Raw genomic sequence first — 22,659 nt, forward strand, 5'->3', positions numbered from 1 at the left:
ATTTTAATTTCCCTTATTCCTTCCATAATGAATGCAGAAAAAAAATACTGCGGTTGCTGCACAATGATAAGTATTTCCTTAATCAGAATCTTTAATTTTTTTAACAAGTACGAATGCGATATTTTCCGTGTTATATATACTTTCTAAGAGTATTTAGACACCACTGACAAACGGTGAAGGAAAACATTCTGAGCTTATAATTTATAATTATAAGTTTGAAATCGCCAACCTGCATTGAGCAAGTGTGGTGATTAATGCTCCAACCTTCTCCGTACGACAAGAGGCCTTTGGTCAGCAGTGGCACTTATAGATGACGAGGAATTTTTATAATGTTTTAGTACTTATTAAAATTTTTGGATTAGTGTTCTTTGTATCTGCATATAAATAGCCAAGTTCACATACATGATTTCAAGAGACTAGAAATGCTTACCTCACAGACTGATTTAACTATACTAACACAATTTATTAATTTTGGATCTACCTACGAACTTATTACTAAGGAAAACTAAATACTATTGTACCTATTTCAGCACCTACATCACTGAAATATACACAAATTAATTTCTTAGAAATCTCCATCAGATCTTTAACTTTACCTGACATAGGTAGTTACTTATCTCGGCCGTAGGTGGAACATTTTCCCCACATCCACATCATATTATGTTAAACCTTAAAAGCAAGACAAGATCTTGTCTGCCGTAAGAACGTGACTCTGCACTAATCCCACCGTATTTAAACTTTACTTTCTACTCCATTATATGCATACATAATTATTATATTTTTTTATAAAATTAACAGAACATTAAAGAGGTCTTTGTTTATCTTATTAAGGTTTTCCAGAAAACCCTGAACGCATTCTTGTTTGTGAACTAATGAAGATTTTTTTTATTATAAAATGTCAACCGTTTTAGGGTGCTGAACTGCGAGTAGACAAGAATGTAGCTATACTTAGCTATACTTAGTTAGTTATCGTCATTCCATAATATTATAGTAGTTTATTTCCACTAAACAGCACGGATTGACTTCGATGACAACCATGAAGACATTCAAGCGCCGATTTCGACCTGTCACTCCTTTGGTGTTATAGGCGGCGCTGATCGCTTACCATCAGGTGAATCGTCTGCTCCTTTGCCCCCAATTCCATAAAAAAAGACACCATTGCTGTCCGCGCAAAATTTCGGGTACGACTAGCAAATCCACGTAATGAATAAAAATTACATAGTCAAATAAGAATTCTTCTAGGTAAAAATCAAGCTTTAAATTCAAGACCTTAAAATAAAATGGATGGCAGTGATTATCTCATTTTAATTAACTGTAAATCGTTAATCGGATTGATTCATGAAGCAATCGGTTGGTGCGACCTAAATCATTCTGAATACTTAATGAATTCGATTCCAAAGGCTACACGGCGCACCTGTTATTGAAAATTAATACTTTAGAAGACGGGGATCGGTGATATAATCTGCTAAGTTATGAGAGTATGGCGTTCATGAATAAAAGTACGATGAAAATTGGCCTTGAAAATGTGCTTAGGAAGATATTACTCAAACGTTGTATTTACACTACTTCTTAATTTAAATTAAAATGATGAAAATTGTCATTACAGTTATGACTGGTTCATTATACCTAATCTTTATTTTCAATAATAATACTACAAATAAATGGACAGGTATTCCATCTATATAATAATATGTAATAAGTGTCCAAGTGCACCTCTGAAAACGTGTGTAATCGTTTTGTTCACTAAATCATACCTACAAACATTTAGCATCGAAGTGATATTTCATTTTCTGATCACAAAATGAGCAATTCCGCTCCACGCAACGTTTGGGCCATCCATCCTCACCTGCAACGCTGATATTAAACGTTTGAACTGCAAAGCAGACGAGCGTGTTATTGAAAAATTCTGGTATTTTATAACATGTCACCGCTAGAAATAATTTATAGCCGACACCGTGCTATACCTATTTTAACTGTGAGAGAGCCATGCTTCGGCACGAATAGGCTGGCTCGACCGGAGTGATACCACGGCCTAACAGAAAATCGACGTGAAACAACGCTTGCGATGTGTTTCGTTGTGCGTGTTCCAAAAATCTTCCAACGCACTTGTAACTCCTCTGGTGTTTAGGGAGTCTATGTGCTGCGGCGATTGCTTATCAAGGGATCCGTCTGCTCGTTTACCGGCTTATACCATAAAAAACCTAACCGAATCCAATCAAATAGAGAATACTCACTAAACTTTTTCTCAGTTATGACAAAGAACCCCATTTAATATAAGGTGTGCTTAGTGCCAAACACCGAATATAAGTCTAGACTATCTAAAAATGTCAAAATGGAAAACCCCAATTAATGCGTAGTCCATGAATGGGTTCCATAGACCTCATGCTCAGTAATCGCAAAACTTGCGAAATATGTGGTGCCTATTTAAAGAAACACCTAGTCAGCACTATCGTTGAACCAATTATCATAACACTAACAACGCACTTTCTCTATCCTTTTATAACTCTCCTAGTCTCCGAGCTGCCATTTATCACCATTCTCCCACTAAAACTCCACGAAAATCCCCTCAATTTCCATTAGACAGAATATATACCAACAGCTCCGCAAATCTGTAAAAGTAACCGCAAGCAATACGGTCGGACGATGCAACTGTCAGTTCCCAAGCATAAGCGGCTATTTGGCCAATTTATAGGCTTCCTAACTGAATGGCCCGCAGGTGTCAATAATAGCTTTTAAAGGTAACATTTTCTGGTAAAATGAAACCTCTCGTAAATTAGTTGTGTCTGTTTTAGACAACAACAGAGTAAATAGTAGTGTTCAGTAGAAACTACTTTTTTATTTCGTCTTAAAAACAAGGATCGAATTTAATCTCGATTCTTGTTATTTTCAACATTGTTTATTTTTTGGTATTCAATTCCATCCCTGAATTGAATAAAACCTGGTTGTGTGAAATTCCCAGTAAACCAGGCTTGTTGGATTGCTCTCATCTGCTCAATAATAATAGGTATTAATTCTCTCCTGACTTCAGCACCGGAGTGTGATTTGTTTACACTCAGTTGTGTGTCGTGAATCTTTGAGATTTTGTGAGAGGATGGATGTCAGGTAAAAAGAATAATAATATATATTTTGTAAAGATGTGTTTATGGTTTGTGTATCTCTTTTGTTGAGAATTGTATTGGTGCTTTTTATTTCTTTTCTTTATTGAACAAGATTTGACTGTATAAATTCATTTGATTTTTACAGTACAAAATGAATTTATACAGTCAAATCTTGTTAAGTTATGGCGTAAATTTTTAAATATATAAATTTGCCGACGACATTAATAATAATTACGCTAGTTTTTAGGGAATAATTATTATCGTTAATAATTTTATTGTGGAATGCAAATATGAAGATATTTTAATTACATATTTCAATAATGAAGATAGGTATTTTAATTACGTATTTCAATGGTACTTCACAATCGTTACCCATAATTTAATGAAAACCCTTAAAACATTGAACTGCAGCATTTAATCGCGTTACCAATTGGTAAATGGTAATTACCGAACAAAAACCTTCGAAGTTTCAAACTTAAACAAACTTTGAAACCAAAGAGACCCATAATTCCATTGCATTCATTCTTAATCAACTTTAATGTCTTTGTTCTCCTTACTTTGTTTTATAAAAACTATGCTGAGGTGGGCAATTAGAGCGATCCTCTTTGTTTATACTTTTCTCTTGATGTTTTTCTCCGTAAATCACTCCAGAGGACAGGCAACCGCTAATTACCCCCTTTTTTCTACTTTTACGCATAAATTACACTTTAACGTTTTAATTTAAAATGACTGATTTATTTGCCTACCGACTTTCGCGTTGATTGAGGTTCAACCGCTGCTAAGGAGCTTCAGGTTGGATAAAAAAATGTTATTTGTTTTTTCTGTTCTAAAATCTGTTACCTTTGTATTCTGAAATTCTATGTAAAATAATAATAGGTAGTGTTAGGTTCATATGTAAAGGAGAAGGGGACTTCTCCATACATTTCTGGGCCCAGGTGTTAACTGAATCAAACTAGCCTTATTTGTAAGAGGATATAATAACAATCTCACTGAAAATTTGGTGAAATTTGGCTATCCAGGAATCAAGTTATACCTAATGTAGTAAAAGTGAGGTTATATTATAACATTGCAGTTTATTTTGTGTTTTTTACGAAATACTTTTGAATAGTTTTGGTTTGTTATGGTTTTAAGCAAGGAGCGTGTGTGACGTGTCGAAATCTGACACGTTTGGCTCTCCAGTGCCCCGAACAGTCGCTACAGTCGAAGACAAGTTTTTACATTCAATATTCTGTTAGGGCCTATGGCGTACACGTTTTGTAAACTGCCGGCGACGCGCGTATAAATTTGCCGACGACAATAATAATTACGCTAGTTTTTAGGGAATAATTATTAACGTTAATAATTTCATTGTGGAATGCAAATATGAAGATATTCTAATTGCATATTTCAATAATGAAGATAGGTATTTTAATAACGTATTTATGGTACTTCACAATCGTTACCCATAATTTTTAAAACCCTTAAAACATTGAACTGCAGCATATATAATAAAACGTTACCAAATTGGTAAATGGTAATTACCGAACAATAACCTTCGAAGTTTCAAATTGTTAGGGGGCGGGGTACGTATATTTTCTTTGTATCTTTCCCAACTGAGATACCATATTATACCTGAGATGCACGCCACTGACTTAATCAACTTAAAATCGTCACATGTTCTCAAGATTACTTTGTTTTATAAGAACTATGCTGACCAGTCGTGGGCAATTAGAGCGATCCTCTTTGTTTATACTTTTCTCTTGATGTTTTTCTCCGTAAATCACTCCAGAGGAAGGCAACCGCTAATTACCCCCTTTTTTCTACTTTTACGCATAAATTACACTTTAACGTTTTAATTTAAAATGACTGATTTATTTGCCTACCGACTTTCGCGTTGATTGAGGTTCAACCGCTGCTAAGGAGCTTCAGGTTGGATAAAAGTAAATGTTATTTGTTTTTTGCTGTTTTAAAATCTGTACCTAATGGTACGGAGTCTGAAATATCTACCTATGTTAAATAATAATAGGTAGTGTTAGGTACATTCATATGTAACTTTCAGTCTACTTTTTTCATTCCATAAAAAGTAGACGTAGATGTTACATTTTCTTATACCTACGAGTTTAAAGTCAAGTTAAGAATCATTAAATATTTTAATTAAAATATAAAGGAAATTGTGAGAGACCCATGCTTCGGCACGACTCCGACTCGGATTTAAAAACGGAAAACAGTTATTATACTAGATTTGTAAAACGTGTCTGTACAAAATGAAGTAGAATATAGAGCGTAGAATCTAAAATAAAATAAAAACACAAAACGATTTGGCAACATTGATATTCTCACTAAAAATGCACGATAGGATAGCGTAAGCCGTATCAATGTTTTGAGTTAGAGGATTATCGGTTTAACATGTTTTGTAATCCTTTAAAAATACTGAGAAATGAAATTCTATTACATAAAAATAAAATAGACAGTGGTCGATTTGATAATAAGTAAAACTATAATTTATTTTCTTTCAAAACTACGACTGATTTAAAAAAGCTACTGAAAACAATTATGTTACAAAAAATTAAATATTATAACTTTTTTATATTGTCACGCTCTATATCCCTGAAGGTGCACATTATGGCACTAAATGCCACTGTATAATGCACCCCACTTTTCAAAATTATTTATGTTGTAAGTCCCATGTAATAGGTAATTAAATATTATCTTTTAATGAATACCCCAAAATGGTAACAGATGTCCTTAAAGCTTCAGAGTTGTAGTTTAACATGTATATATCCACATAATATCAAACATAGCTAGAGACTAACTAGACAGACCCAGTAACCGAAACATTCTAAACAAGCTTACATCTGCAAAGATCCAAACTAAACTAAACAACACGGACTTAAAGTTCATGGAAGGTTTACTGGTAGGTTAAGCAAATAAATGAGATAGGATCTCAGTTACCTAATTTGATCGAATCAGTTTACTCTATGCGATATGTATCTTCTAATTTTTCTAAAAATCCGTCCCTAAGATTGCCCACTGACCAAATGCAATTTACCAATTCGCCTTTTTCAGACCTATTACTTCTGCATTCTTATTGTTGGTTGAAAATATCCTAAGGGCTTTCCTCTCCATTAATTAATTACAGACCTACTGTTTTCTTGGTTTATGAATACTACTTGACGTGAATAGACTATTAAGAGGAACTCAGACCACATTATTTTGCTTGTAGATATTTTAATTATTATGTTATCAGCTTACTCATGTAACTGTTTGACGAGGATCTCGACTAATTTCAAGGCATGCTAGAGGCTCATATTCACGAGCAGCAATCCACGATACACAACGCGGCGACGGTCACTCTGCTATTGTTAGATATTCGTTTTTTCCATGTAATATTTTTATATTCTTAATATGGATTAGTATGGATGGCGCTGGGCCACTATCCGCCTGGTGCGATGCTGTGGCCGACGATGGAACACGCCTACCTAAGAGCAGTATATTCACTCGGGACTTGAAGAAAACTGATTAATCTGGTCACTTCCAGTAAACCCTAACTCGTTACATCCCGTCCACACGTTGTCAGAACGAAGCGGTCTCTCGCCGCAAGTCAGCCAGTGCAGGATCAACTAAACGTAACTGAAACTTTGTGGGACACCATCCAATGTTTACTTTCTTTCTACTTTGCATTCATTCATTTGTATTTATTTAGCATTTACTAAGGTTTTTATTAATACTAGTGGTCGCCTAGAGGTTGAAATTCAACCATATACGATTTAATTTACAATACCACTTAACATACGTTCAAGGATAATTTTTATTTAACTCAAACTCAAACAAACTCTTTTATAAAACTCTATTCATATAAGACGTCAATATCATCGCAATGTCTATCGATTTTGACGTTTTGTCAAATACGATCAGATACTATGCATGTGTGTGTAATGTTTTATTTATTGATTTAATGTACTTTATAAGCATTATTTTTGAAAAATATTAGCGTGCTACACTTCTCCTACACATAAACTATAAGTGTACCAAATTTTATGCTCCTACGTCCGCGCAATTTTCGTAAAAAGCGGTCCAAAGTTTTTGCATCACGTATTAATATATAGATAAACTATAGAGAAACACGTGTTTGTTTGTTCTGGAGAGGATAACAGAGTTACACCTCATATCTCATCGGAAATTTTTGGTTTTGTTAGGGCAAGGCAAGCCTAAAGTTTAAACTGTTATTCACATTGAAATTCATTGTCAGGTATTTGAGAATAAGAACTTTATGGTATGTAGTTACTCAACGCGACTACTAGAAAAGTAAAGTTATTGTAAAAGTAAAGTATTATGAAGCACGAAATTTCAGGTTTTATATTTAGCTAACCTTGTAGATAACCCAGAAAACTTACCTTACGTAAATTCAACATGACGAATTTCGACAAAGTATAAAAAAATCTATATCAAAATTGAATCTAGACAGGCGTGAAGTAACGTCAACTCAGCGAGTCACAAGCCACGGCTATGACAGTGAACTAGCTTTCAGAAGAATCGTGAAATATGCCGTCTCAGCCAATATCCGAGCCACGTGACTTGCAATATCCGCCCGATCGTATCCCTGCGTTCCACATCCGAATATCCCGATTTACTTATAAAAAACTCATTTTTACCCACACTAGCTTTTCAGGACTCAGGATATGATGTTCACGGTTTAAAGTTTTAATATTCATTTGAGGATAAGGAAGGCTTTTAGGGAATTGATCCGGTAATTTAGAAGCTGCAACATGAGATTAATGTCATGAAGAGCTTGTAGTTTAGATATAGCTGTACTAACTGAAATTAGGTTTCAGGGATACTAATCGAAATTGATTTAAATTATATCAATTCGAAACGAACATTAAAGTAACACATTACTTAATTAAGAGCTCTCGGATAATGGATATTATTTTAATGAAATAATCGACTGGAGTGATACCACGGCCTCACAGAAAACCGACGTGAAACAACGCTTGTTTTTTGTTTCTTTGTGTGAGTGAGGTTACCGGAGCCCTGATTACGTCCCTTCCCAATCCCCGATTTCCGAATTCCTCTAGTGTTACGGGTGTCCTGTCCATCAGGTGATCCGTCTGCTCGTTTACCGGCTTATACCATGAAAAAAGTATTTGCATAATAACTTCAAATCTGACTTATTACGTAAGATCTGATACGATAAACGTAATCGCTTTTAAATTCAATCCCGAATTTTCCAACTCAGTGTTCCTAAGCTCATAGATATCTAGGTTTCCTATAAAATAAATTAATTTAATGGCCACCCAGGTATTAGGGACTAATCGGTACCAGGCTAGCAGACGAATGGTGAAGTTCATTGATAAATTTTCAATTCCGGCACCAGTTCGCCAATGTCCGTGGTCCGTTTGAGCTATTAAATGACCGAGAGTTAGACTATGTCTTTCAGCTTAGTTGGAGTTTTCTAATCTATTGAAGAGAGATAGTGTACCTTATTTATATGTTTATAAGGTTTCGTTTTGTTTGATTCTAATTTAGATAGGACCGTCAGATAGTCTAGTTTAGACATTATAGGAATTTACTAACGCAAAGTAAGTTAAGCAGTTTTATCAGACTTCTTGTACTTCAGAAAATGATGATCTGTTTAATACTTCGGTTCAGAGATCAAAAATAATATGTAGTGATCCATAATAAATAAGAAATCCATACTAACGGTACGCGACCACAGGCTCGCATCGCACGCAACGGACTTTAGTTTATCTTGTTTAGAAACTCATACAACTGCCTCCACTGATCCGCATCGTACGGACCGCATCATCAGCAATGCCTACATGCGATGCGCACTGATGACGTCGGAATGCGTACAGAATGCGTACGATGCGTACCTGTGGACGCTTTACTTTAAATAATTAATTTAGCATGTCTCACGAAAGAGTTATAATACAACGTAGTGATCCACTTAACTTCAAATGAAAAAGTATATTTATCATACTTGCATCTCTCTTTTTACACTTTAAACAATAACTAACAAAGCTACAATGTTTGCAATACAAACGTCGCCGCCGATCGATTGTCGATTGTTTAAAAGTTGGATTCCAAGTTTCGAGTATGATCCCAGCTTCGAGCTCTATGCGCCTTTGAACAATGGCAAATGGCACAAGATGGAAAAAGACTGGACTTCAAAAAAGTCTCAAATCTTTTCTGCAACTGTTAAAGTTATAGAATTTAAAAGAAAATACAGTTGAAGCTCGCGAGTTATTGTTTTAAGTGATTGCTTTATTGTTGAATTGGTTTTATATAATAGGTCTCAGGATAGGAGTTGAGTAATTCAATATATTATTAGTTTTTGTGTGTGTTCGGGGATAGGAATACTGACTTACAAGTAGGTGTGTTGTCTTCGTAGATACTTATCATCTCAATAACATAAGAAGATTGTCTTTTTCAGCCAGTAGCAGAGACGATCTTATTTTAAAACCTCGAACTAATAAACTTTCTTCTTAGAATTCAGAAACTAATTTGGCTTTTCATGTCTGTCGGTCCTAAGCCGGTTCGTTACCCAGATTTTCATAATATTCTATTTCCACAGTACAAAATTCTACGTCTAGATAATTGGTTCTTGTCCGTAGGTATGTACATACATACATGCATCAATACGCGTTTCATTCTGCGATATACAACTATGTAGGGCTCCGATACGAAATGCACCACAAACCGCCTGCCACCGTTACCGGGCCAGTCATTGTTCTCTCAATAAAGCAAAGGGGTATTTCTACGTAGTCTTAATGAAATCTCTCGTCTCCAGGATCACTTTAACATAGCAAGGTACTTTCAAATTGATACACGAACTCCTGTGTTATTGAAAATGTGATTGTGTATAGGAACATGCCTCTGCCTATAGTTTTGGCTACACACATTAAATAATGAAAAATTCTCTTTTGAAATCAAAGAATGGGCAATGGTGCACAAAAATAGAGGTGGGTATAGAAACTCTTTCACAGATCAGGTCACAAAAAATTGAGCGTTGGGAAGAATGAGTCGGTGGCAAATGTTTTCTATGCCCGTGTCGTTGCAATGACGACATTTTGGGAGTAATGAAGGAGACGTTTTATTTTTACGACTATCTTTAATTAAGTTCTTATACAACTTCCAACTAACTCACTTAGCAACTAGCTACGCTACTTAAAAGGGCGAGGTGTCATACACACTACATCGTACTTTGTCTGAAAGGTAAAATGTTTGTTAATTAAAGAGAGAATCTTTTTCTCCAATTTCTTGTCGTAACTAAATAGTCAGATTATAAAACCACATACCAGGAAGAGTCAGAGATTATTAAACATTATATTCCAACTCTCTTACTAAAAACTACTAATGACAAGAGAAAACTTTCACATTCCCAAACTAAAACACAGGATTTTCGTTATTAGAAAGCGTGTAGGTAATGTAAGAGAATAGCGTACGGCGTGGAATATGATCGAGCACGTACGTTTGAACCATTAGTGAGCTAGCACCGAGAACTAGCGAACTAATGTCTGATACGTGAGCTGGCCCACTGTATGCACTCGTAAATATAACCTGTGTGCTCTTACGGTTCGTTTGCAAATGGATTTTTTGTGAGAAAAAGGCTATCTTTTGGTATTTCTCTGCCTTTTGATTGACAGTTTAATGTTATACACGAAATTAGGAATCTGTCGGTATCTCCATTAAACATTTTGTACATTATTGATGCCGACAACATTCAACCCACAATTTAGATTTTTGTTAAGCAGATTACGAGCAAAATTAACAACACAAAAAGTACACCGGCTCGTTTATTAAAAGGCCCACAGAAAACGTAGTCGGTTCACGTTCCGGTGTTTATACATAAAATATGTGGCGAAATAATATTTATTTAAATTACTGCTCCCTTGAGTTTGTACCCTTTTCACAGCTGAATATTTCATGTAGCCAGCATTTAGTTTCGAGACTTGTGTACGTATATCTTTTTTGTATCTCTCCAAAATTCCTCGGGAGACTGATGTGAATTTACTTTGATGTAAGCTGTTTTATACGGTGAAGTAGTTGGGAGTCGAGATGCTGCATAGTCTTTTGATGAGTTCTCAAAGATACGCTCGGGAATGTCTGTTGTCATATTATTCTTTGGATATTTGTTTTGACGAAGGGTTATTTAAAATTGTATTTTATTTGAGTAGCTTGAAATGTAACCGTTTTTATTGTACTCTTCCAACCTAATCACCAAGCCGTAAAATGATTGAAACAAACCGAAGCAATATATGAATAAACCTTAATTTCTATGGATCTAACCATTCTCTTTAAACTCGACAGCGATCATTACGACAGAACCGATTCCAAAACCGAACAAACTCCAATAGAATCGATATTTGTCACTTACCTGCTAGACAAACTTGTACGGACAGACAAACCGCTGCCGGCTGATGGATTAGCTTGAAAACTATCTTGACGGACCCCTGACGCTGTAGCCGAAGATTGAATTAAACGCTCAATGTTCAATAAACTTTGCAGTGCTATACTTAGATAGTTACTGGCTTGTACTTGTCTTGTTGAGTTAGTGGTTGCAAATTGAACTATAGAGTGTGTTGTTGCAACTTCACATTTTTATCTATAGGTAAACATTATTGAGTTTTATCTTCAGGATCATTATTTTTAGTGTTTTCTAAACTTTTTAGTGTGAACTACATATAACTAAAAAAATATGCGTAGATATCTCCTCATAGTTTCTCCCGCCGTGCTGTTTAATTTTTTTAACTTTAGTAGTTAAAATTATGTAATAATTATAATAGGTAGGTATTTTTGAAGGTCACCCCTAGTCAATTGCTTGCTCTTGCATCAAAACTTCATTGTGAGTCTAATATATCTACATTTTAAAATGAACACAGTCACCATATTTACTAACTTACATATAAGAACTAAATAAATCTTTACGAACAAGAAAATGTAAGGCGAAGTTGGATTGTAGGCGAGCCCAGGTACCAGATAGGATTACACTCGGTGACAAATAGTTGTAGCATTGGATAACAAAATTCTTCCCGCATCCGTACGAGAGAAGGATATGAAATTGTTACGTAGAAACTGATGTTGTCATTTATTACCAGTATAGACTATACAGGTGCCTATGATTTGTGGAATGAAATAAAATGAGTTTTAATAATATAAATTGTTGTACTACAGCGGCTTTAGTATAATTCTCATAAAAAAAATATCTTAGGCAAAAAGTTCGTCTATTTTCGTAGATGAGTCAACATTTTTTTTAAACGTTGCCCCACACTATGGCTTTTTTCTATGTCGTGGGTGCGTTTACAAACATACAAGCTCACATGCACACAATACCCAGACCCGAAGCCACAATTTGTGGATCATACAAAGAGATGCTCCGTGCGGGAATCGAACCCGCTAAACGTTGCATGTTAGCCCAGCCACCGCAATAACCGTGCAGTAAATTAGGTTTCACAGATGGTTTTATTTTAATTATGTTAGTAGATACTTTATTTACCTCATGTAATTACATAAGTTCCTATGAGATACCATTGCTGAAATCTTTTTCAGGTAAATAACAGGTAAGGCTCTTGCCTTACCTCTTATTTGCCGGTATATGAGACACAATAGAAAACACATTGTGTCTCGCGTAGATCTACGTTCCACGAGTTATAGGATACCACGAATTAATGAATATTACCTACCTACTAACATTTCGTCCCCTATATCGTGTTATATGTACTTAATTTTTGAATTTCCATTTAACTATCATATCGTATCGTCACGTCTATTATTCTGAAAGGAGTAGGCATTACGGCACGTAATGCCACTGTACAATGTACACCCACTTTCACTGTTTATAAGTCCCATGTAACAGGGGGTAAGCCTATTGCTATATACAGGGCACAATTCCAGACTCCGCTACTACTGGAAAATGCCCAGCTTTACTTTGCCCCACCCGGGAATCGAACCCGAGAGTTTTTGCCCGGCAGTCGCACTTGCGACCACTCAACCAACGAGGCAGTCCATTTATCTACTCATCCAATAAAATACAAAATACAATTATCTAAAATATCTCTTTCGAGAACTGTTCTACCAAATAAATAGACCACAACAAACAACGTTTCAATTCTTTAAAACCTAAATGTAATAGAAAAGCTTCAACGTTTATCTCGTTAAATAATTGTTCTCAATGCGGAGTAATTACTTTGCTTTAGTTACGAGGTATCGACTAGCTATAAACACGGCAAAATGATGCTACTGAATCTTTTAATAAGATACTTATTAAATAAACTAAGATCTTAATAAGTTTCAACTATCCTTGCTAATATAAAGTGTGTTTTTTTGTTTACTTGTGTGAGTCTCTTCTATGTATGATTTTATGATATACAATGAGGTGTTCACATCACGGTGTTGCTTTATTTCAGACCCAACAGTAGGCCATTCGTTGTTAGTGAGTTAGTAACAGAAAATACTTATATGTTGGGATCGATTGCCCCCAGTAGTATATTTGCTAATGACCAAATTATTGATCAGTGAAATAATGACCGCTGATTGGATTTATAGAACATCACGTCTCACTGGCGCCATCTCGGGAGCGCCGGAATCGAAAATTCTAATTGCAAACTTCTACCCTCTGCAAACGGCATAAACACAGTATCATGAAACATTCTAAACAAAATATTGAAATCCCTCCACTGAAATTGAATTCGGTGAATATATCAATAGCCTAAAATAAACTAATGAATGAATAGTACTATTATTGGTCGGACAAGCGGGCGTGATTAGGGATGGCACGCAATCCGACGATGGCATGTGACGCGCATACTAAATGCAACACTGGCGACCGCTCGCGCTCTCTGTGTATAAATTATAAGCGTGCAAATTGTGGGTAGCATCCTTAATATTGAATTGGTTAGTCTGGGACTGTTAATTGGGTTAGTGGAAAATTTGAATAATTTTCCTTTAATGTAGTTGTAGAAAAGGGTTGATACGTTTGTCTTCATAGATATTGTAAAGAAATTAATTGCAGAAGATCGGGGTAGAGAAATATCAGTAGCACAATGCACTTGTAACTCGTCTCGTGTTCCTGGTACTGATTGCTTACCATTAAATGATCTGACTACTCGTTAGCCTCTCTATCTAATAAATAAATAAATTAATATTCTACGTAATAAAGTTTCCAACGCTAGTAGGTAGTTACTCACAAAATGATCATGGAAACGTAATAAAGAAATCACAAAGAAAAGTCGTCGAGAAAAGTCACCAATCACTTTATAGAATCCATGTTTAAAACGATTTTAAATAACAACGAGCGAAACTAGATACAAATTAACAAACAGAACGTCGTCGTATAAAATTAAATGTATTGATAAACAAATTTTCATCAAACAATAGTACTGTAGTTAGACCTTTTCGGATTAGTGAAATTGAAACAACGTCGTATCTCGTTCCCATCTCTACAATAGTTAGTTATTTGATAGAAATTTAATTAAAACACCTTTAAATTTACGGTCCGCTGATTTGTTGCGTCCGGACCAATTAAATTGTACTAGAGTTACAATGTTGAAGTTATTTCTGTATAAAGTAAGTAGAGATTGGTCTTCTTCGTGTAAACATTTTAGAGAATATTATATCAATAAAAACAATACTTTCTCGTTGGTAAAAGGTCTCGCATTCGACTATTAGGCCAAGCAGAAAATAACGTTTGTTTTTAAAAGCATATTGTATTTAAAATTCTCTTTTTTAAAACAATGGAAATCGATGTTCATAAAATATGACGAGTTTGTTGTAGTTGCGTGACGGACGTTGCAAGTGCAACAAGATTGTTTTCATTAAATCATGCTGATTTCTTTAAAAAACTATGAAAATGGAAGTAAATACCTAAAATATCGATATAGTGAAAAGTATATCCAACAAAGTCCCGTAGGTAATCACTACACTAAAGCTATCTAGAATATCGCATAATAATTAAAATATTAGGTTAGGTAGCTATATCAACAACAAAGCATGTCATTATGAATTCACCAACTAAGTCAATCAGGTTACACACATAGGAATTGAAAATAATCTGTTTATTCAACATAAAATCTCGCTTCACTGAACTATGAAATTCCCTTATCTGTGAGTTCCCGATGGACATTTGACACAGGAAGGTATCATAATAGAGAATTAATTTATATGCTAATTGCTAGCCAGAGTACCACTGAAATTTTCCGATTGGGTATTAATCGGAACCAGCATTACCTTTGTGCAAGGATCAATAGGAATTATTTAATTCAACTAACAAATATTCTGAAATTACTAAATTAGTTTTTGGATATCCATTAATAGTTTTATGAAGAGTTGATTTGGGGTTAAGTCATGTTCATGCGTGTTTTGGTAATGACCCTCTCCTATTATTATGTGGTAATTGAGACTGTAATATACATATCTGCCTTTATCATCTATTCAGGAAGATAATTTAAAAAATGTGAAGCTATATAAGTGTGGAATGTTATTTTTTTTAAATAAGCAGCAACCTCCAATTTATTGAAAGAAAATAATATCAACCATTATCAAATATTTAATAAGTAGCAGTAGCAGCACTAAGCTTATGCATCTAAGCTACAGTACTAAAAACTTTAAAAAGAAAAACGTAAAGCAACAAAGAAATATAAAGTAAAGCTGAACTAACGTATTAAAGCGGCCTCGTTAAAAAACAATTCCTGGGCAATTCCCAGGAGGAAAATGAGATTAAACCGTTCACAGAGACAATTAATCTGCATCTAGCCGAGACGCGTCCCTAATTACAGGTGAAGATTTCTAGAATACTTCTCCTGTAGCAATTTATATCAACCAGCATTGCAGATGACGTCCATATTTCAGGACGTATGCAGAAAGGCAATATTTTAACTCTGCAGAACGGAATTTAGTTCCATAATTTGTCTCCGCTTCAGTGGAAATTCTGGTAGATGTAGAATTTCATGTAAACGCCACACGTCGCAACTTTTGTTCAAGATATTATTTCATGTGAGTTTGTCGCGTCGCGTCTCGTCGCGTCGTTTCGGTGATGGGATTTTGGTTACATGATATATGGCCGCCCTGGATCTCGTGGGTAATCTTTATTGTGGATTTTTGTTTCTGCTACTTTATATACTAAGCTGATGTCTTTTGTTGTTATTATTCTAATGTATCCACACAGACCTACATGCACATAACACGGAGCGGTTTGTACCAAATTATCTCAAGTATTCTGTAAGGATTCCTCATATAAAAAACTCTAATAACATTATTAACTCAACAGAAACCACCCATGTAAACATTGATCATCTACGGAAAATGTGGCCAGACATTTTGTTTTCATTTTTTGTCGTCCCAACGTGTGGTGGGCGGCAGCATGACGTCATGACATGAGCCGGTGACAATCAACGTCCCTTATTAAGATAAATGATGCCCGCCCTAGCGTAAGGGAAATCAAGGATCGCTCCAAATGGTGTTTGGTAAACATTGCCTCCTAGCTTAGAGAACAGATTTGATGGGTTCGGTCACGAATAGGTAGCTATTGTGAAGAACAATTTGTTTTAGTAACTTAATTATGATGTTAGCCTGTGCTGTTGGTTTGGGATTGAATAATAGGAGTGTAATTAGTAGATTAGAAAGTTTTAGGTTACACAGGGAGGTAGATGTATTGTGTAGGCTGTTTTCAGTAGATAGGTTGTCGTATTTAAGTTCATTATACACTTCTTTCATTGTTTAGAAAGTGTGGACTGTCTAATTCTAACTACCTAATTACTTAAGCAGAGGTAGTGACTCTATTTAACTAATAAAATAAATTATAAGATTAATAAGAGAAAATAATGTAACTTCACTATGATACCATTTCAATTAAAGTACTATTTGCACCTTATTACGAACCAACCATTAGCTCCTATAAAATAAAACAACGGAGCATTAACAACATCAGATGCTCACGGAAAGCTAATGCACTTTAAACCAGATCGAAGTCTGAGAAACTTCACCGAAGCTAATTACCTTCTACCCACAACTGTTGCCCTGGTACATGTAGCAAAATTAACTGAAAAATGTTCACAACTCTTTAGGGAGCTACCTTATGGCGCACATTCCTTAAGATTTAAAGCGGTATGCTCATTAGAGCAATTACGTAAAGCGGTTACATGAGCAATTAGCTTGTTACCATCCCCAAGAGGTGTAGAGAGAAAAGCAAATAGTTGTATACATAAAAGACCTGCACGGAATTATTTTAATTATTTAAATACATAAGCCTAGTAAAGTGTAGCCTTAAGGTGCTAAATTAAAAGTCTGTTAGTATATTGTCTAACTATTTTTTTATGGTAGGTATAGGGCCGTTAACGAGCGTACGTATCACCTGATGGTAAGCAATTGCCGCCGCCGATGGACACCCGAAACACCAGAGGCGTTACAAGTGCGTTGCCGGCCTTTTGGGGATTAAGAATTTAAGTGTTGTTGGAGAATCGGGATTTGAAAGATTGAGATGGGGGTAATTGGACCTCGCTAAACCTACTCACACAATGAAATACAACAAAAGCGTTGTTTCACGTCGGTATTCTGTGAGGGCGTGGTATCACTGCGGTCGATCCGGCTCATTCGTGCCAATTGGCTCTACACTTAGGTAAAACATAACATAAGATAAACATAATTACTTCTCATTGTCACAAAATCTAATTTAGATTAAACATAAAGTGGAACAACTTCAAAACTTAATGTAATCTCGATTGTCTCTCGATTTGAATTAATCATTACGCTCAATTATTCTTGAAACCTCATTGAGGTTTTGAATTATAAACTGGTGGAATTTAGATAATTATTTCGCAGTATTATTTGAATGAAATTTTATGATTTGACTTACGTACAATGTGATGATACTGTCGGTTAAGTGCGTTTATTAAACACCGGAACCTTTTGAATCGTGTTCGAAGATAAATTATACTGTAATGCGCAGTAATTTTGTTTCTAAACGTATACTAACCAAAGCTTAATCTATACACAATACTACTTAGTTTATTATTTATAATTTTCCAAACGTAGAGCTACGTTTCAGATTAGGTTTATTCCCGCACTGAAAAACTGTTTGTGTGACCTCCAAAAAATGTTGTGTCGGGTCTGATAAGCTATTCTGTAATTGTCAATTCGAACTTTTGAAGCGGGCTCGATCGCATTCTCGCCCGTCATTGGTCGAGATTATTCTCACAACCAATGACATAGCGAACTGGAATGTTTCGAATAGGTATGTAGTTGTTTACGGAATAGCCTAGCTGAATGTGATTTGAATCTGTTAATTTGTATGTACCTAAGTAAACACTTCTACAACAAGAAAATATCCAAGTTTGTGGTAATGTTTTTTTAACATAAAGCCTAAACCTATACGTTGAAACTTCATACAATTGTTTAGACAGATATATCTATACATTCATGTCCGAAAACCTTCACATAAACTCTCCAGATCAGATAAGATAAATAAACACAATTCGAACCCCTCGCTCTTCATTCACCCCAAAGAGCAACCTATCCCTAGTGTAGGTTCAATTAAAAGCCTAAGGTTACCCAAATGCCATTAATTAGACCAAATTGACCGCTGTCTGTGAGTAATTCGTGCTAAGACAATTAGTTTTCGTTGTCCATTCTACTGTGGGATTAGGTACTAAGCTTTTGGGCTAGGTATTATTACTTAAATCTTAATTGTCTTTATAATCAATAAAGTAACGTTTAGTTAGGTTATATGTATATGTAATATCGCATCTGTTACGTTGTTTTACGAATTACACAAGGTTATCTATTTTTATAATAGGTAACTATCGAGAGACATACTAAATTAACTAAACTAACATTAATGGAGAAATACTCTACTATTACTAGTCGCCGCGTCTGCGTACGTTCGAGTCATAGAATACTCAAAACTAGTAGTGTTTCTTCATTTAATGCACGTGAGTAAACCGTGATGTTTAGTTAATTTAGGATGCCTGTTATTAAACAAGCACAATTTCAAAATGTGTTTTCATAAATTTTGAAATTCGTTCCTAAGATAATCCGTGAGGTTTTTCAGTAGAGCCGAGCTTAGACGAATCTACCATCAAAGTTATATTGTTATTATTTGCATAACAGGCATTATTTTAATACCTAGATAATAAAATAAAGCCTGAGTAATAAAACAACGCCAAATCTTTAAAGCAAAAACTTATTCCTTGGTCACGTAATTTGCGGTCTGATCCAGTATACCTAACTTGGAAAATTCCGTTTCTATATTTTTTTTTTATTTTAATTCCGCGATACAGATCACACAGTCGAGTGAGTACTCCAAGTGTTCCACTTCCACGGACGTCGTTATTGCCCAACTTTCGAGAGCTAGCCATATTTTCTTTGAAAAATTCTCACAGCTCCTCGTAAACTTTAGCAATTTTCAATAGAAGCATCAGAAGTAGGTAATTTTACGAGTATACACGTGCTCAACAAACAAGTAGGTAATAACTTAAGGAATGGATATTTACATGTACCTACTTACCTAGGTATATAATTGTAGGTACCTAATAGCAGTTTTGTTACCAGTTTGTAAATTAACAAAAAACGAACCCATGGCATATTGTGCACTGGGGCATTTACGCAACCACTAAGTTAACCGTGTGTCGTATTCGGACGGAAAAGAGTTTCCTATAGTAAGTTTTGGAAACTATCTACCTAAATCTCTATTATTTCTTAGTTTTTCGTATGACTGAATTTCTTTGTTAACTTCATTAAAAAATACTGAAGTATACGAAAGGCGTTTTCTCTAACTTTTTACAGTTAGTTATTTGTTTCACTAGCAGAACCAATCCTCTTAGAAACCGAGTGGAAACTAGAGCACGTCTAGGTACCTACCTACATACCTACGTACTCAGTTCTGACATCCATAAAACAAAGTAGAGACGTGAATGTAAATAAAAAATTTTTGACAAGTTTAGTATCTACTTTTCTCTCACAATTTTCCAGCAAAAACTATAAACAAGAAAATATTTTTACAAAGATTACTACTTCGCAAATAGGCACAGGCAGCTAGGTATTTACGAACTAGTGTTTGCCCCAGTATTTGCCCGAGCTGTCCTCTGACACTAATCGACCCTCGAGAGGCAATAGACAGGCACTTTAGACATTCTTTACTGACGACGCTGAATTGTTGATACTGCCGTTTTCAGTTCAGTGTTAATGCTTTATTTATGGTTTTAGGAGTCGTTTTGATGTGTATTAGGTACGTAATTTAATAAACGGCTCCTCTTTCTACCGTAGAGAAAAGTAGGAAAGTTAAAAGAGGAACTTACGGAGGAGGAAAAAAAATGGGCAGGAAACTTAATTACATTTATGGGTATAGGTATACATATACATGATACACTGGCACAGGCTATAATTAGGTAGATACTAGGTAGTTAACTGGAAAATAATTTTGAAACCCTACTGTAAGAACCAGCTTTCTAAACACAAAAAAAATCCTGCTAAGACTTCGAACCTACATACAAATAAACATACACATAGAATCTCTTTCAAAGATTTCCAAGAAGAAAACGAAATAAGATTGACATAGGTTCTACGAAACAGACATACAGATTCTTCGACTGAGTACCTATGTATATTAGCGAGCTCATCCAAATTCACCCCTCGTTTCCGACCTTACCTGGCAGCGAGAAAAAACTTGTCACTCAAAAGTTTTCCAAGTCAGTCGCACGTCGAAAACATTTTGCATTACAAGTCTCCTTTGATTATTGAACAAATCGAATTTTCGCAAGTTTTGACGTGAACTTCATAAACCTTGCGAAAAACTGCCTTCTTACGCCTATAGATTTACTTACTTACCCAAGAGGATAGTAACCTACCTATATACCTAAAATGAGAGACTTTTTAAATTTCTATACGGCTTCTAGAGAAATTGCACACTACATGACTCTTACTAGAAGTATTTTGGGTACTTTTTTATTGATTGGAATTTAGATATTATTTCTTTGAACTTTAGCAATAACTTTGCTAAAGATGATTTTAATTTAAAGGAGTATACTACGTCCACTCAGTCTCTTTTTTTAAGTAGGTATACAAAATCGCCGTATAAACCTCTTAAATAATGACAATACTACAAATACTTCTGCAGCGTTCCGTGAAATAAAAGGGGTCTGTGTATTCAGACCATAATATTAATAGCTTTACTTTCCTAAGTATCATCAGCTGTTTCGACGTGACGTCGTTAAAACGACTTTTGCATAAAAGTAATAAATGTGACATATTATTGAATCGTGAAAAATTAGATTTGTAAAAGAGACTACTTTCCTGGGAATCACCGTAGACGACAAATTCAATGGGGTCCTCACATTACATCTCTAGCGGGACGATTAAGCTCTGCAGCTTATGCTGTTGGAAAATCCGACAGTTAACCGACATAGACACGGCAAGACTAGTGTACTTCAGTTACTTCCATAGCATCATGTCGTACGGATTTTACTGTGGGGACAGGCTGCTGACATTGAGTATATTTTTATTTAACAAAAGCGTGCCGTCAGAGCTATCTACATTCTTGGTCATCGCGAATCGGTCAGGGAACTGTTTAAGGAGATCAATGTTATGACCGTTCCATGTCAATTTATCTATGAAAACATTATGTATGTTAGAAACAATCTAAACTTGTTCTGACAAAGTGTCTGACAGACACAATTATGAAACTAGACATAAGGTATTGAGCCAGCCATTCTTTAGATTGTCAAAAATAAGTAAGTCGTTCATGGGATTCGGTGTTAAATGTTATAACAAAATTCCAGAGGAAATAAAACACCTAAATGAAATCAATTTAAATTATGTATTAAAAAAACGATGTGTAGATTAGCATACTACAAATTGAATGATTATATAGAGGATAAAAATGCTTGGAGGCAGGCTGGTCCAGCTCCACAGGGTAACGATAAAATTGAGTAATTCCAATAATGTAATAATAAAACCATGTTATTTCAATTTGTTCTGTTAAATTAGATACAATCATTGTAAATGTGAGAGCCCTGTAATTAGCTAAAACTGTATTAGACTAGTAGAATGCACTTGTGTCAGCTTGGAGTTGTCATGCTCACTCAAAGGTCTCATTGGCGGTGGCACGCAAATTGGATCGCTCGATTCCCTGCAACATGGTTGAGTTGGGCGGTGCTAAGTACGTGTCATGTTCGTACTACGCTGTCAAAAACTGGTCAGCTCCAGACCTGCATTAAGATTGTTGTAACCTCAGGGTTATTTTCTTTTTTCACTTTGACTAGATAAGTTTTACATTGTTCTACATAGTTGAAGCAATCGAAACAATGTAACCATGAATTGTATTGTGAAATGATTGGAAAAGAGTAACCTATGGGTCTTGCTCGTTCTTCTCATAGGAATCTATTACTTTGGAACGAGCAAATACTGCTAATCACTAGAGGACTGACTGACAGACTGACGTTATTAATAGCTATTATATTTGCTTTGACGTTCAAAAGTGCCTTCCTGGTCTAATTGAAATAAATAATTTTGACTTTTTTTTTTTTTTTGTGAAGGAGTGACAAATAAACGTCAACAAACTTTCGCATAATATTAGTAGGATGGCTAATGGCAC

Source organism: Spodoptera frugiperda, chromosome 6 (assembly GCF_023101765.2).
Source record: "Spodoptera frugiperda isolate SF20-4 chromosome 6, AGI-APGP_CSIRO_Sfru_2.0, whole genome shotgun sequence".
Taxonomy (NCBI): domain Eukaryota; kingdom Metazoa; phylum Arthropoda; class Insecta; order Lepidoptera; family Noctuidae; genus Spodoptera; species Spodoptera frugiperda.